The sequence below is a fragment of the Equus przewalskii genome, chromosome 10 (genome assembly GCF_037783145.1).
Source record: "Equus przewalskii isolate Varuska chromosome 10, EquPr2, whole genome shotgun sequence".
Lineage (NCBI taxonomy): Eukaryota > Metazoa > Chordata > Mammalia > Perissodactyla > Equidae > Equus > Equus przewalskii.
In genome coordinates, this window is record NC_091840.1 from 45,977,196 (window position 1) to 45,994,023 (window position 16,828).

The 16,828-nt window shown below is 39.4% G+C and overlaps 1 protein-coding gene across 6 annotated transcripts in view; it reads left to right on the forward strand.

The window, feature by feature from the left end:
• The first annotated feature begins 2,037 nt into the window (after nucleotides 1-2,037).
• PAFAH1B1 (platelet activating factor acetylhydrolase 1b regulatory subunit 1) overlaps nucleotides 2,038-16,828 on the forward strand; it is a 77,760-nt gene continuing 62,969 nt past the window's right edge. The window contains exons 1-2 of one of the 6 annotated variants that reach the window (XM_070562948.1): nucleotides 2,416-3,157; nucleotides 3,710-3,996. The gene's annotated coding sequence lies outside the window, so the exon portion shown is untranslated. Of the gene's footprint in view, nucleotides 3,158-3,709; nucleotides 3,997-16,828 lie in introns of all 6 variants that reach the window. The other 5 variants (XM_070562949.1, XM_070562951.1, XM_070562952.1 and 2 more) reach the window with 5 other exon arrangements.

Genomic DNA, 16,828 nt, shown 5'->3' on the forward strand with positions numbered 1-16,828 from the left:
ATTTCTTCTACATCCAGGTGGAGAGTTTCACCTCTTTTAATAGTCTTTAATTTGTTTCTATGGCCTCCCAATGTTCATGACACATGAGGATGTCATGATGCTGAGATGAAGAATGACTGGTTTAGTTAGACTTGTCCTCATTGACAATGTCTATGTTTCGGGGAATTGCAGGTACACAAATTAATTAGCTAAAATCTCCTAGAGCAAGTCTCTTGCCAGTTGGGTTAGGGTTCTCTTTCAAATGGGACTTTGATTCACATAACTTGTATGCCTGAAAGCTACCTTCTCACCATTTGCTAATTGCTTTCTGTCAAATACGCACATACAACAATGTATGTTTGCCTATAAACAAAGGACAGTTTAATTCTCATAATAATGTTTTAACATTTGTGCTCACTGTAAACAGATTTCTACTCTGGAGCCACTTTTAGAAGACATTTTGTCCTCTCCCAAATAGCAATATTTTTGGAGTGTTTCTTCCAGTCAGCTTATTTGCAGAATTGTTTAACACTAATTTTACTGCAGCAAGTGAAACAAATGTTTCCATTTTGAAAATGTCTCTGGAAAAATAAAGATTTGCAATTCAAATGAATGGGGAGATTGTTAGATTGTGGTAAGTAAAATGGATGATTATACTTAATTTTTTTCAAGAAACATCATCCAAAATATTAAATGTTTCCTAGATGGATACAGTACGTTCTGTATAAGCCCTTACGAATTATGATTGATAGCATAGATGTCCTAATTCTCCATTCTCATCAGACAAGTGTTTATTAAGATGGATCTATTATCTTAGAAACTGAAAAGAAAGTGCACAGAACCATAACACATCACTCCATATCAGGCTAAGCACATAACACAGTTTTATTTCTGTTGAGAAAAACTATAATCCAGGGAGAAAGTTTTCATACATTCCTCCCAAAGGAGTTTATCGTTTTTTGAAGGATTGCTATAGAAATAAAACCTGATCTCAATTCAGTGCATAATTACATAATACAGATTTTAAAGTTTTCTTAATACATGAGTCTATGAGCTCAAGGTTTATAGGGGTTAGTGCTACCTATTTGTATTAAATCAGTGTTTATCAATGTGATTTCTTTCTGGGCAATTTTGCTGTCTTTTAGGACATTCATTTAACAAATAAAGAACTGATTTACTCAGTTGATTAAATATTAAGTAGTGTGATATCAGGCAATAATATTTTAAAAGGTAAAAATGAACCAAAGGTAGATTCTTAGAACAAGGGATAATTTATTTCCCGTTTCTTGATTGTTACTGGAGGAGGCACAGACTAAACTACTGTGCCTCATCTTGTTGTCCTTATCTAACTAGAGAATCCGAGAACTGTATACCTGGAAAAGACCTTCCAGAGACCATTTGATTTCCTTCCCTGCCTTAATGAAGAAGAAAACCCAAACCCTCGGACAACTCGCTCATGTTCTTTTTAAGCAGCTCCAGGAACAGAGATTTACCACCTTTCTCGATAAAAAGAAACTTGTTTTGGTATCAAGCAACAGCAGTGGTTACCTGAGTTACCTATGACTCCCACTAAAGCAATATACTTCACACATGCAGCATTTCCTCTGCAATTGTCACAAAAGCCTTACAAGTTGGTTATTTATTAGGTCTATTTTATAGAGAAATTGAGCCGAGAGAGAGCGATTTAGTCAAGGTCACACTGCTGGTAAGTGGATAAGCCAGGATTCACACCCAAGGTATCTCTTTCATTAACCCAGCTGTTTTCTCAAAAGCAGTGTGTGTATTTACCTTCATAAAGTGAAGTAATGAAATCAATAAACACAAGCCTAAGCCTATGTGTCAGGAAAAGAGTTTCCTTGGACGATACAAATTGATGACGAAATAATGACAGTAGATACTTTTTATTTAAAAAATATTCCATATTGAATTATGCAGAACCTCAAATCCGGCCTCTTTTAAATCAAACGTCTCTGGGTGGAATAAATTGACTACAAATCCCCAAGACTTGTCATCAGTATTTCAACCCATAATTTAGCAAACACACACACACACAGACACACACACTACATGCGCGCCTTGTAGGGATAAAGTTCCAGGTATTTCTTTGGGCGTCAGTTTCGAGACTTCGAGTCTCAGATGTGTGTATGTGACTAAGGAGAAGAATAGCTGAATCACTTCTAAAAGCGAATCCTCCCAATTAAAAATCTATAATGAAAATGAAGACAAATTAGGCAGTCCATCAGCCTTTCAATCTCAACAGCTCTTCTCCCCAAGTCAACCCAACCTGCTCATCTCCCCTCACCCACGCCCCTCAACCGGGAAATAGACCCGAAGGCTGGAGGTAGAAGGGGCGACAGCCTGGCCAGGGCTCCGCTTTATTCTGAAGCCTATCGGGGCCCGGAATCCACGGGTGCCCGCGGGTCCCTGCTGTTGGCCGGGGGAAGCGGGGAAGAGTGCTGTTCGCCGGCAAGAGCTGGGCGGGGAGGTGAACAGAGCCGGAGTTCGTGGGGGGCCAGAACAGCCCGACGAGGGTGTAGAAAAAGGGAGTGGACAGCCTTTCTCCAACGTTACAGAGGCGTGCGGAGCGCGAGAGGGAGCGCCTCGTGCGCAAACTCGCCCACCGGCCCCCTCGGTACCGCCAAGCCGCACCGGCCGCCCGCCCGCTAAGCGAAAGGCAGCGCGGCTCAGGGCCCGGCCCAGGCCGGCGCATGCGCAGCAGCCCCTCCTCCGCTCCCGGCCCCCTCCCCTCCCTCTTCCCGGCGGGTCTGGGGCGGCGGCGGCGGCGCGGTGACGTCAGGGCGTTGGGGCAGCTCCTGTGACAGACGGAGCTGGAGCGGTGGGGCGGCGGCGGAGTCCGGCGGCCGGGATAGCGAGTGAGCGAGCGAACGAGCAGCGACCCCGGGGTCCAGGGAGCGAGAAGGAGAAGGAGGGGAGCGCTCAGGCGCGAGCGAGAGAAACCGCGAGCGCCGGGCTTGGGCTCGAGCCCCGGAACGGCTGAGGAGCCCGCCCGCTCCCCTCCCCTCCCCCTCCCCGGGACCGGGCCCAGCGCGCCATCCTCCCCCTCCCTCCTTCCCTCCCTCCCTCCTTCCTCCCTTCCCTCTCCCTCTCCCCCTCCCCCGCCGGTGGATGGGAGTGAAGGACGGAAGAGGCCCTGCGGAGGCGGCGGTGCATCGCTCCGGTAAGGCGGCTTGGGGCTGCGCCCTCCCCTCTGTCTCCTCCACCGCGCTCGGGCGGCTGCGGGCCGGGCACGGCGGCCTGACGATGTGGCTGCGCCGGTCCCCTCCCTCCCATTCTCCCCTCCCCCTGCCGCCGCCTCCTCCTTCTTCTTCTCTCCTCGCTCTCAAAATGGCGGCCGCGACGGCCGTTGAGTGAGAGACTCGGGAGGAGGGGGGACAGGCCCGGGAGGGCGCTGCCCTCGCTCCCCTGCTCCGGGGCCCGGGTTCGGGGGGTGCCAGGGCCGCCGCGACTCCGCCCGCGGCCCTCCCCGGGAAGAGATCGCCCTCCTCCCTCGGTGACTTAGCAAGAAAAGTATTCTTGGGTAGGAAGGGCGTGGAGAGCAGGTCGCTCTCTGATCTTGGGGAAAGGGTTTGGCCGTCGTCTCCCCGGCCGCGGCAGGCGAGCTCCGCAGTCCCCACCCCCTCCGCGGTTGGCGGCTCGGGGACCCGGCTCAGCCCCGCGCCGCCTCGGCACCCACAGGCCTTCGGGCGTTCCGTCCCCCACCTGTCCTTAGGATGAGGTTGACCTGAGGAGGATGGCCCACCCCTACCCTGGCGCCCCTGTGCGGTGGTCCAGCCTCTACACCCACTAAGGAGGAGCGGCCCGACCCACCGAACCATCTGCAGCATCCACCTACCAAATCAGGCAGGGTTTTCTCTTCTGCCACCGGCTCCTCAAACGGGAGTTGCCTTTTGACGTTGTAACAACTGAGCTTCGAGGCCCTCAGCCATTCCCCTTCATCTCATCTCATCTCATCTCCCCACTCGTTTAGGAAACGCAGTGCCTGCTTTAGCCTCCCAGGTGAGAAAATGCCTTCGAGGTGGTGGGCAAATTTTAACGCTACCTCCCTAAACAGGAGAGGAGAAAAGGGGAGGAGGTTTTCAGTATCGGAGACAAGATAGAGCAAGGTGCCTTGGCGTTGTTATTCTGCCTTTCTTCAGTGACTTAGCAAGAAACTCCTTGGAAGGAATGCAGGAGATTTTCGCTTGGGGTTGGGGTTTAGGTCCAATTTATATCAACCTTTTGGTTAAGAAATTGTGCTTTTGAAGAGAAGAACCAGATTTGTGGTCTCGTTCTCAATGGGCGATGTCATGCCAGGGCCCCCCCTCCCCCTTTCCTCAAGAGGCAATGGGGAGAGAATAAAGATATTACTGTTATTCTGACCTCTACTTTAACATACAGTCCTTGAGATTCATAACGTTTTGAAGGCTAAACAAAGAATTTGTACCATTTTTGGTAATTCTGTTTTTGTTGGGAGGTGGGTTGTTTTGTGTGAATTTCATTTTGAAGCTAGGGCGGAGGAGACAGTACTTGGGCCTTTCATACCAGTAATGTCATCTCTCCCCTTTTGCCACAGTAGTATTTGCTGCTGCTTTTTTTTTTTTTTTTTTGCTGCAGCAAGGGTTGATGGCTGCGGGGTCCAGTCTCTTAATCGGGAAAATTTCCTGCTTGAGTATGTCAGTAGTGCTGTAATGTCGAATATATAAAAAGCTTTTACTTAAAAAATTCTGATTTGGGTCTAAGGCATTAGCTAGCGTTTAATCTCTCATGGGTATCTTTCAGGACACAGTTTTGCAAAATAATTGGCAGTTACAAATTGCAGTTTTTATTAAAGCAGGAGAGTAATCTGTATTTAGAGTGGTTTATTCTTTGGTATTCTATTATAAATGATCATTGTTTGGATTCTTCAGAAGGGGAGGATCTCCTAAAACAAATTTGAAGCTGTTATTTTTTAATAAATCAGAGAAAGGAACCCAGTTTTTCACAAAGTATTTCTGTATATATTGATTTTTATGGAGTTAGCCCTATTTTGGTACCTCCACCCCGCCTCCTTTTTTTAAAAAATGGGCTAATATTTGTGGATGCTGTGAACAGCCATTGAGCCGAGGAGACTGGGTGGAGTAAGAGAGCAGAAGCTGTGAAATGTTGGATTGCCCTTTCATAGCATTTTTCTCTTATGTTTTGTAAGGTTATTTGATGCTAATTGGTGCTACAACAAAGCCATTTCTCTGTAGTAGATCTTAAAATCTTATGTTTTTAATTTTCACCTTTTTTGCAAGGTAGGTATTGAATGATTGAAATAAAAAGCCGTGTCCCTTTTCTAAAGCAGACACTTATTGTCTCTGTAAATATACATACACACACACATATGTGTACACACCCTTGTTAATGTTTTGTATTCTTTTAGTCAAGTAAGTGTAAATTAAGGAATGTCAAATATTGGCAAGAAATAGTAGAAATATTTTAAAAATTAATAAGAATACTACAGATATGTTCTTTTGGTTTGCATTAAAATAGTAAATCTGATTTTTTGATAATGAACATCAAAGATGAGTAAAAAAGAATTAAGATAATCTGTGTTAAAGGCTCTTTATATAGACCTTTTCTCTTGTGTTGTCCCTTGAAAGGGACCTTTTTGTAAGGTTCTTCCATAAGAGAGGGTAGGTCACTTTAATGTCATGTTGCAAGCATTCATGTGAATAGACATCTTCAAAAGAATGTCAAAATCATGTGGTAAATGTGATTTTGATGGGCCTTACGGCTTTGTCAATATATGATATCTTTTTACATTTTTATTTTTAATGTGATTAGAAAGTAGAAGGGTTCATATGGTGAGGAATGAGAGTGGGAATGATCATTCACTATGTGTCTGACATAGCTCCCTCCCTAGTATTTGTAGCTATAAAAGTGCACTAAGGAGCTGTGATTTTTCAGTAGATTATTAGTTGATCAGGAGTTTAAAATAATTTGACTTAAGTAAGAGAGCTTTAGTTTCAAATATGTATCTATATCTGTATGTTTCTGATACATGTGGCAGAATCTTTTGCTTAGTTTGGAGATCAGTTTTTAAAATTCTTCATAATCCTATATTTATAAACCTTTTAATGAGACTGAGATGGATTTCATTTTTCAATAGAGTTGCTTGGTATCTGTTTTTCCAGATAAAATAACTCTTAAGTATATAAGACATTTGGAGATGTTTCTGGAAGGGAAAAATCAGTATCTCATAATTTTTGGTTTTCTAGCTATCACATCCGTGTTTCATTGTCTATATTTTTTCAATGTAAATGCTTCCCTCTTATGTACTAAAAATAGATTATATATGTGTGGCCATATATATCATGTATGTATGTATATATACATATATGTGTGTATATATATAAAAATGATTTTACCTTATGGCTCACATTTTAAGTATCCAGGAAATAATAGGACCTTACTTTTTGTTTACGTGTAGTTCATATTATTCACGACTTGTCATCTTAATAAACAAGCCATAGAAACTATGGAAGTTGTTGACATTAGGATGGAGATGTCTTAAAAAACAAACCCAAAGCAGAATCTTGGGGCAGTCCGAGTGAATTTTCCAGTTCTTCCCATTGAGTTCTAAAGCAGTGAGTCATGCACTATTTTGCCAAAAGGGACTTGAGGCTCATTTGGTTTTAAATCCAGCCGGCTATGTCTGCTGTGGTCCTAAAAGAGATTTTTTTACTTGCCTCTAAGTCTCTGTTGTGAAAATATTTCATTGTGACAGGTAACCTGTTTTCACGCACTTTGAAAAGAGAGAAACAGTTAAGTGTGAAGTAGGGCTTCTTTGATACTGTTCTTATGTCTTCTGCATACAACTGTAATTGTTTTTTTGCTTAAAAAGTTGCTCTCTTTAAAGTAAAACTAATAGTATATAATATGAGTTTTAAAAAGAAAAAGCAAACCTACTGTTCTCCTCAAGATGCTTAGCTGTAGAATGAATCCTAGTTGCTGAAGGCCAAATGTTTTGAGAAATCTGTACTTCTTGAAGAAAAATGCTGTTTTATATAAGCCTAATAGTTAACTGCAGTGAACACTTTTTGGGTTGTTTTTAGCTTTGTCGTTGATATGACACTCTTGCTACTTATTTAAATGGAACCTTAGTTTAACTTCTGCTATATGTATAATTTTTAACCTTGCTATGGCACTTACAGATTTTAATTGATATTTGTAAAATGCTTTATAGTCATTGGATGCAGGCACCATAAGTGCTTATTATTTTCATTTATTGTTTTCTCTTTAAAAGAGATTGAAACTTTACTTATCTAGTTAGGATTGATCTGTGCATTTGTCAAGCATAATTCTGGAAAAGTATCCTCTAAAGTTATTGTCACTTAAAATTGTCATAAACATTTCCCTAGAACTTTGTAAATATGTTGAATGTGGTGTTTTATTTATTCCGTCAGCTACTTTTTGAGGTAGATTGGTATCATGGATGAGAGAATTTCTTTTCCTAAGGTCACATGTTACGTTAGTAACTAGAAATAGGTAATATTATAAGACACTGAACCACACACTTGAGTATTGCCTTGAATGATCAAACATTCCCTTTTCTTTTGACAAAATGGACTCTTTTTTTTTTTTTTTGAGGAAGATTAGCCCCGAGCTAACTACTGCCAAATCCTCCTCTTTTTGCTGAGGAAGACTGGCCATGAGCTAACATCCATGCCCATCTTCCTCTACTTTATACGTGGGACGCCTACCACAGCATGGTGTGCCAAGCGGTCCCATGTCCACACCCGGGATCCGAACTGGTGGACCCCGGGCCGCTGAGAAGCGGAACGTGTGCACTTAACTGCTGCGCCACCTGGGCAGCCCCTGGACTCTTTTTATAGCTTATTCTTATGTTTGTTAATTTCTTTCTTTTCTAAAGTGGTAAAAATTGGTGACATTTATTGTCTGCATCATTTAAGTTGGTATTTATAACATATGGTCTTGTATCATTAACTATTTTGCTTGCATAAGGCATTTGAGTAAGGACTCCCAGAAGTCCCTAATACTGCTTTATAGTGGTATCAATAAGTAAATAAATACTTGTTGCATACATGCAAATAGTATTCATAAGTAAATATTAACAAATTAATATTAACTATTACGCTAACACCATCATTAAAATGGAAACTTTTCTATTGTTTCTAAAGGTCATCATTTTCCTCCCAATACATCTGCCACAAATGGCAGCTGAACCAGGACAAGAGAATTCTCACGGCACTAAGTGGGAAACTGAGGACAGTCAGAGGGGGTTGGAAGTTGTTTTAACTATTCATTGTGGGTTCTGCACCAATATCATCTTTATTCTGGTTAAATGAGACTCAACTTTACGGTATAATAGTGCTGTATGTTTATATGCATGGAGAGAATATGTATATTTGTAGGTATGTACTATTTTTGAATGGCAAATGAAAATTATGTGATTCTTCTCAGAAAAACTTAAACTAATATTTTAATACATACAAGTAGTATTATAAGTAAATAAATACTTGTTACATTTGATTGAATGGAGGGTTATTGAAAGGAAATGTGCTATCCTGTAAGTTCTTTGTAAAAGCTAACTTCCAGTGATCACTCAGGAATTAGGGTGAAGGAGACAAAAGTGTTTATACTCCCTTTACAGAAATTTTATGTTTTCCGTGGGAAAGGGGATGTCTATATCACACGTCTGATATAGGTGTATCAGGGCCACAAAATTCTCACCTATGAGAAGTGAATTAACCCAACTGGACAAATTGCTTTTGTATTTTGTAATTATTTGCTCTTTGCATTTTGATTATCTGCTCTTTAAACTCTCATATCTTGACAAGAATTATTGACAGCTGAGGCTGTTAAGAAATTTTCTGAGACTATTTTTTTTTTTAGATTGGCACCTGAGCTAACAACTGTGCCAATCATCTTTTTTCTTCTTCTTCTTCCCAAATACCCCCAGTATATAGTTGTATATATTTTTTGAGTTGTGGGTTCTTCTAGTTGTGGCATGTGGGACGCCACCTCAGCATGGCCTGATGAGTGGTGCCCTGTCCGCACCAAGGATCCAAACTGGTGAAACCCTGGGCCGCTGAAGTGGAGCACATGAACTCAGCCACTCAGCCACGGGGCCAGCCCTGAGAGACTATCCTTTGACATCAGTGAAAATAAGAATCTGGAGTGTTTTTAAGGAATTTAATTTTTGAAGGATTGTACAGTTTTGTTTATTAAGATTTTGTACATTGGTCATTAATCCACTTTTAATCTATGGTAAATATAAAAGATGTTTTATGATACCAGTGTTTTATATGCATAAGGCATATATTTATCTGTTCATCTTTATATATTTGTTTTTATTTTATCAAAAATTTGCTGACTGCAGGGGCCTGCCCGGTGGTGCAGTGGTTAAGTTCGCACGATCTGCTTCAGTTGCTCGGGGTTTACCAGTTCAGATCCCGGGTGCAGACACGGCACCACTTGGCAAGCCATGCTGTGGCAGGCATCCCACATATAAAGTAGAGGAAGACGGGCACGGATGTTAGCTCAGGGCCAGTCTTCCTCAGCAAAAAGAGGAAGATTGGCAGCAGATGTCACCTCAGGGCTAATCTTCCTCAAAGAGAAAAAAAATCTGCTGACTGCAAAAGAAGGAAAGGTGAAGATGATGAGTTGGTTGTATTGATTGTTTAGTTTTATTGGTCAACTTTTATTTTTTAATGGTGGGAAAAAGCTATACATTTAGCATATCAGAAAAAGCTGTTGACTAAAAACATATATGAATATGTTTATTTATTTATATATTTTTTTGAGGAAGATTAGCCCTGAGCTAACTATTGCCAATCCTCCTCTTTTTGCTGCGGAAGACTGGCCCTGAGCTAACATCCATGCCCATCTTCCTCTGCTTTATATGTGGGACGCCTACCACAGCATGGCTTTTTGCCAAGTGGTGCCATGTCCGCACCCGGGATCCAAACCGGCGAACCCCGAGCCGCTGAGAAGCCGAACGTGCGCACTTAACTGCTGCGCCACCGAGCGGCCCCATGAATATTTTGGATTCTAATCTTAACTCCACAATTTACCAGCTATATGCCTTGATCAAGAGCCTCAGTTTTCTTATCTATAAATGGATAGTGTTGATAGTATCTAACTCATAGGGTGGTTGCTAATATTGAATGATAAAAGGCCTCTAAACCCTTCAGTAAATGTTTTTCATTGTTAGGGACTGTTTTTTAAGGAAGAGGATTAACATACAGTTTAATCATAAATAAGCAGTCATTAATATGTTAATTTAGTTCTTATAGTTTTTGTTAAGAATTAGTATTGGGGATTCTTTTTCCCTTTGGGATCCATTATGTGTATCTGAAACCTGTGATGGTTTCAGAGTTTCTTAGTAGGCAAGAAGTGCTCTGTAAATCAGTGCCAAATGGAGAAATTCAGTTTTTTAATATAAAATTATGTTGCTAATAAACATTTTATTTAAACTGCAAAGTATAATTTACATCTTTGAACAATCAGAACATTTTTGTTTGTACTTTTATTATTTTAGTACTTTTATTATGTTATTAATTATTATTAGTTTTAATGACCCTACGTTTTTCCTTTTTTTTTTTTAAGTTAACCTTAATTCAGTTTTATGTAACTGTATTCTCACGCATCTTGGACCCACATTCTATTCAGTGGACATCTACTTCTTGTTTAACAGATTGGGAAGAAATCACACAGTATCACAATTTTTCCTTAAATCATTTTTGGAAAGGTTAAGTTACCAATAAAGAAAAAGTAAAATACATAGTGTAAGCAATCAAAAATTTTAATGCAATTTAAAATAATGATAGCATAATTATCTTTAGTAGTATGCTCCTGTTAATATTGCATGGTAGACCACGTTAAAATGTTAACGGGAATTTCAGCTACTTAGGTGACAGTGATATGCAAGATAATTTTTTTTTATTTTATTGAGTTATTGATAGGTTACAATCTTGTGAAATTTCAGTTGTACATTAATGTTTGTCAGTCATGTTGTATGTGCACCACTTCACCCTTTGTGCCCACCCCCCACCCCACCTTTCCCCTGGTATCCACTAAACTGTTCTTAGTCCATAATTTTAAATTCCTCATATGAGTGGAGTCATACACAGATTATCCTTCTCTCGCTGGCTTATTTCACTTAACATAATTCTCTCAAGGTCCATCCATGTTATTGCAAATGGAATGATTTTGTTCTGTTTTGCAGCTGAGTAGTATTCCATCGTATATATGTACCACATCTTCTTTATCCATTCGTCTGTTGATGGGCACTTAGGTTGCTTCCACGTCTTGGCTATTGTAAACAGTGCTGCAATGAATATTGGGGTGCATAGGACTTTTGGGACTGCTGACTTCAAGCTCTTTGGATAAATACCCAGTAGTGGGATGGCTGGATCGTATGATAGTTCTATTTTTAGTTTTTTGAGGAATCTCCATACTGTTTTCCATAGTGGCTGCACCAGTTTGCATTCCCACCAGCAGTGTATGAGGGTTCCTTTTTCTCTGCAACCTCTCCAACATTTGTTCCTATTAGTTTTAGATATTTTTGTCATTTTCACGGGTGTAAGGTGATATCTTAGTGTAGTTTTGATTTGCATTTCCCTGATGATCAGCGATGATGAGCATCTTTTCATGTGTCTATTGGCCATCAGTATATCTTCTTTGGAGAAATGTCTGTTCATGTCTCCAGCCCATTTTTTGATTGGGTTGTTTGATGTTTTGTTGTTGAGTTGCGAGAGTTCTTTATATATTATGGATATTAAGCCTTTGTCAGATATATGACTTGCAAATATTTTTTCCCAGTTAGTGGGTTTTTTTTTTGTTTCAATCCTGTTTTCATTGATATGCAAGATAATCTTAATCGTTATTGGAAACTAATTTTGAAGATCTTCATGAAGAGTCTCAAACGATAGTGGCTCCAGTGAGTAGAAAGGAGGCATTCGTTTAGGGTTGCTGCCATAGCGAGGATGGAGAATTTCATGCAGATTCTAATTGGAAAGAGGATGATCCAGAATGGTAGTTCAAGATTTCTTACTTTCTTTTTCTTTGAGTTTCTAGACTTGGTTTGGCTGATGCCACAAAATTAAGTTTTGGAGAAGCTGACAGGAGAGCTTTGGGCATCTGGTGTAAACCAACCTTGACCCTGAGAACATCTTGAAGTCCTTTGAATGATAAAAGGGACAAAAATATTAATATTTATGTGATTTCGAATTTTATATTTATATAATGCACTAATGACTGTTCTTATATCCATTTTTTCCTTAGAGTAGGTTAATAGAAATGGGACTTTGAGGTCAAAAGGTAAACATATTTTTGAAGCTTTTGATGCTTATTGCAGAAATGCACATTAGAAAACATAAAAATGTACACCCTGCTGGCACTGTATGAGATCCTCTTCCCCACTGCTTACTCTTCATCCAGCCCTTCGATGCTTATTACTTTTCAAAAGTATTTGTCAGCTTGGCAGACAAAAATGGCAATTTATTACATTAATTTGTGTCTCTTTGATAGTAGGAATGTAGGCACTTTTCCATATTTTTATGGCACATAAGTATTCCCTACCTCTTTTGTGGTATTTATTCAATTTGTTTAATATTTCCATCTCTTTCACATCATTAGTCTCTGTGTACCTGCTCCTAATCTCTGTTTAGATAGAAGAACTTTTTCCAACAGATAAGAGTGACAGAGCTGTTCAGACCAGGAAAGAACTTTCTAAATTAGGATGATTCATATGTAGAATAGCCTACCTTTCAAGGCAGTGGACTTCTCCCTGAAAGCACCTACCTTTGGAGATTTCTCCAGTTACTAGAAGTTTGGAATAGATGAATTCAGCTGTCTGTTCTACCTCTGAAACCCCTTTGAATTTTTGTACAAGACATTTTGCACTATGGATTCTTGTTTGTTCTCTGGAAAAATAAAAAGAAAAATTAACTTTTGTCCCAGTAGTTGAGTATAGTTAGAAAATACCTACCCTTGTCGAAAGTAGAAGCCAATAAGGCAGCTTTTGGTAATTTATGTGAGCCCAGACTCAAATGTCTACCCACAAAGGCCGGTGAGGGGGATATTCTTCAATGGAAGCTGGGACAGCGACTCAGCATGTGCAAAGCTTAGCGTTTAATACGCACCCTTTTGAAGTTAGTACAGTAAGGCAACACCAATAGCAATAATTGCTTTGACACGAAATATGACCGTTTTTTTCCTGCTTTCATTGTAAACAGTACATTTATAGTCCACTTAACACTAAAAGATCATTTTCTCCTAATGAATAGAAGTTATAAAAAAAAGCTGTCATGATGTATGAAGAGCAGTGACTGTTTTTTTTTTAAATAAACTTTATTTTGGAATAATTTTAGATTTACGGACAAGTTGTAAAGATAGTGCAGAGAGTTCTTGTATGTACCCTGCACCCAGTTTCCTCCTTTGTTAACATCTTACATTTCTGTGGTACATTTGTCAGTCTTGGTATTTACTATTAGCTAAACTCCAGACTTAATTTGGACTTCACTAGTTTTTCCATTAATGTTCTCTTTCTGTTCTAGATTTAATCCAGGGTACCACCTTGTATTTGATTGTCCTTTCTCCCCACTCTCCTCTGGTCTGTGACAGTTTGTCTTTCTTATTTTTCATGACCTTGAAAGTGTTGAGTTGTACTGGTCAGGTATCCTGTAAAATGTCCCCCAAACTGCGGTTTGTCTGATGTTTTCTCATGATTAGACTCAGAGTATGGGTTTTTGGAAAAAGTACCAGAGGTGACTTGTACTTCTCATTACATCATGTCAGGGGCTACATGATACCCACAAAACACCACTGGTGATGTTAACTTTCTTGCTTAGTTAATGTAGTGTTTGCCACTTTTCTCTACTGTAAAGTTATTGTTTTTCCTTTCTCCTGCTTTATCATTTGGAATTGAGTCAAACTCCATGTCCTGGAGGGGAGAGTGTTTACATAGAAGATTTAGAATTCTTCTGTAAAGCACGTTCTTCAGGGCCCAGGATCTGAACTGGCGAACCCTGGGCTGCCTAAGTGGAGCATGAACTTAATCGCTGTGCCCCTGCGCTGGCCCCTCTTTTTTTTTTTTTAATAAATATTTTAACAATATTTTGGAGAATAAAGATCAGAGAAAGGCTTTGAAGAAGCTACATTTAAGTGAATCGTGTATCCCTCTAGAAATTACTCTGAGAGTAGAGTTCACTGTTGGGCTTAGAGAAGAGCTCCCATTTGGGGCCTTGTTTAGAGAGAGACTGCTGTGATCTGAGAAGCAAAACAAATAGGGTGTCTTATTTATTGGTTCTATGCTAGTATTTAAAAACACCGTGTTCTTCAAAAGTTTTAAATACTTCAGAAAACAAAATATTTTTGACTCTTATTTTAAAAACAACTGGTAGATCCATGTTCTGAAAGATAACTTGTTCTACATTAAGGAGAATTTATAATTTGAGAGCAAGATCATTCTTGAGAATTACAGTTCTTGCATTTGATTTTGTATCTTGCTCTTCCTTTGTAACTCTTGTATAGAGAATCTCATTGGGTTTCTACTTAAAAAAAAATCCAACACGATTACATATTTTTGTTTCTCTTCTAAATTTCCATCAGTTTTTATGTCCAGCAAACATTTATTTAGATATGTTATACAACAAGCATTAGGGGATACAAACATGATTGTCAGCCCTTGCCCTCAGACATCTTAAAGTTTACAAACACATTTAATATGTAGAAGAGCATACCAGTGCTGTAATCAAAATATGTACTTGGTGAGATGAGGGCCCAGAGTTTTCAATGAAGTCTTCACAAAGTTGTTGGTTGAACATTTTTGAACAAATCTTGTCACATTGTTTGGAGTTTCAGGCAGAGGAAGTAGTTTGTACTGAATCTCATAAGTATATCTTGGTTCGTGAGGTAAGTTCCATGTAGCTCAGTGTGCCTGGAATGATGGGTAAGTATAGAGGAGTGAGTACATTGCCTGTAAAGCAGGGTGATACCTGGACCATCTTCATCTGATGTGGATTTTTACTTGTTAAAAATGTAAATTTCCAGGCTCCATCTTAGACTTCTGCAATAGAAATTCCGTGGAGGGCACCTGGGATATCTTCATTTTCAATAAACTCCCAAGTTGATTGTTTTTGAGAACCACTGCTTTTGTCCCCAAGGTGCCAGTGGAGGATTTTAAGTTACTGTAAGTGACATCATTAGATTTCCCTTTTAGAAAGGCAACTGTCAGCATTGTGGAAGACGCAGCTGTGGAGTGGATGGAGGATATGGGAAATGAGGAGACGAGGAACGAGGAAAGTGAGGAATTGAGGTGTTTTTTTTGTTGGGTTTTGTCTGTCAGGTGGATGTGGGTGTTATGAAGGAATAAGAAAGAGTTGAGGGAGGACCATGGTTGGAGAAAGTTTTTTAGGTTATTATTGTGTGCCTGTGTGTGTTTTAACAGGATAACTGTTTAGATGTATTGGAGCCTTGAGTTCTAAAACGTGATGTTTTCATGTTTTTATGTACCAGTGTAATTAATAATAGAAAACTTTTGTTTATTATTGCTTATTAACATTATGAGGCATTAAAAAATTCATTGTTTCCTTAGAATGTATTCAGTGCACTCTGTTGTAGGAACTGCTAAAGTACTAGAAGATGCTCCAGATAGGGGACAACAGGAGTAGAATCATAAAAGTCACAAAGTAGGGAGAGGGAAGGCATACATTACAAGGTGCTAAGTGTTAATGGAGTGTGAGCAAAGTAGGGCTTGATTAGAAATGAGACTTTAAATGTGAGCAGGGAGCAAATAGTAATCAAAGACTTTATAAACTGTTAAAATGTGTGGATTTTAGGAAGTGGGGAGGCAGCATTGTGCAGTGATTCAAACCCCAACTGTGGAGCCCAGATGCCTGGATTCAGCTGCCAGCTCTGCTGCTTATATAGCTGTGTTATATTTTGTATAATCTCATTATGTTGAGATTTGTGCTTATGTTGAGGTTTGTAATAAAGCTAAAAATTTGAAGTGACTGTTGAATCATTAAGGACATTAAAATTTGTACGTACATATATATATACACACACAACATATATACACATATAATATATAAAGGCTAATTATTTAAATTCTCATAGGTAGTTGTGAGGAGTAAATGAACACTTGTAAAACACTTAAAGCAGTGACTAGCATGTAGTAAGTGTCGTATGAATATTTCTTAAATAATTAAAAAATAGGGAGCCAATAAATGGTTGTTTTTAAGTAGAGAAGTGCTGTAGTCAGATTGTATTTTTGATGATTCTAGGGGCTGTACAGACGACAGATATTAACAGGCCAAGACTAGATTTAGGGAGTTCTGTTGAAATTAGTCCGGGTGAGAGATGATGGTGTGAATTATGGTAGTAATAGCAAGGATAGACAGAAGGAGAATAATTCAACAAATATTGAGGAAGTAAAGTTAGCAGATCAAGGTAATTGGCTATAGAGGAAGAAAAAAATCAAGGTTGACTCCCACATAAAGTATTATTTCTAGCATTTTAAAAGCAATATTCTTTTAAAGTACTTTGGACATTAGATGTCCTCTATGCTGGTGATATTTGATGCTTTGGGGGTATATTATGATGCTTCCTAAAAAAATGAGAACTAATGGCCCGAGATAATTTTTACATCTCTAAAGTTATAGCCCTTAGCTATTTTTTTCAGGTAGAGATAAATTTCTCTTTCAGGATGTACTATTATCAGAAAACTCTCATTTAGCTGGAGTGTAAAGAGCCAGAAAACTTGAGTAATGATTTTATTCCGTTGTTTTTATGTTATATCTTTATGTTGAGATTTGTGATTATAAAGGTATAGCACCATGGTAATCCTGTAAAAATT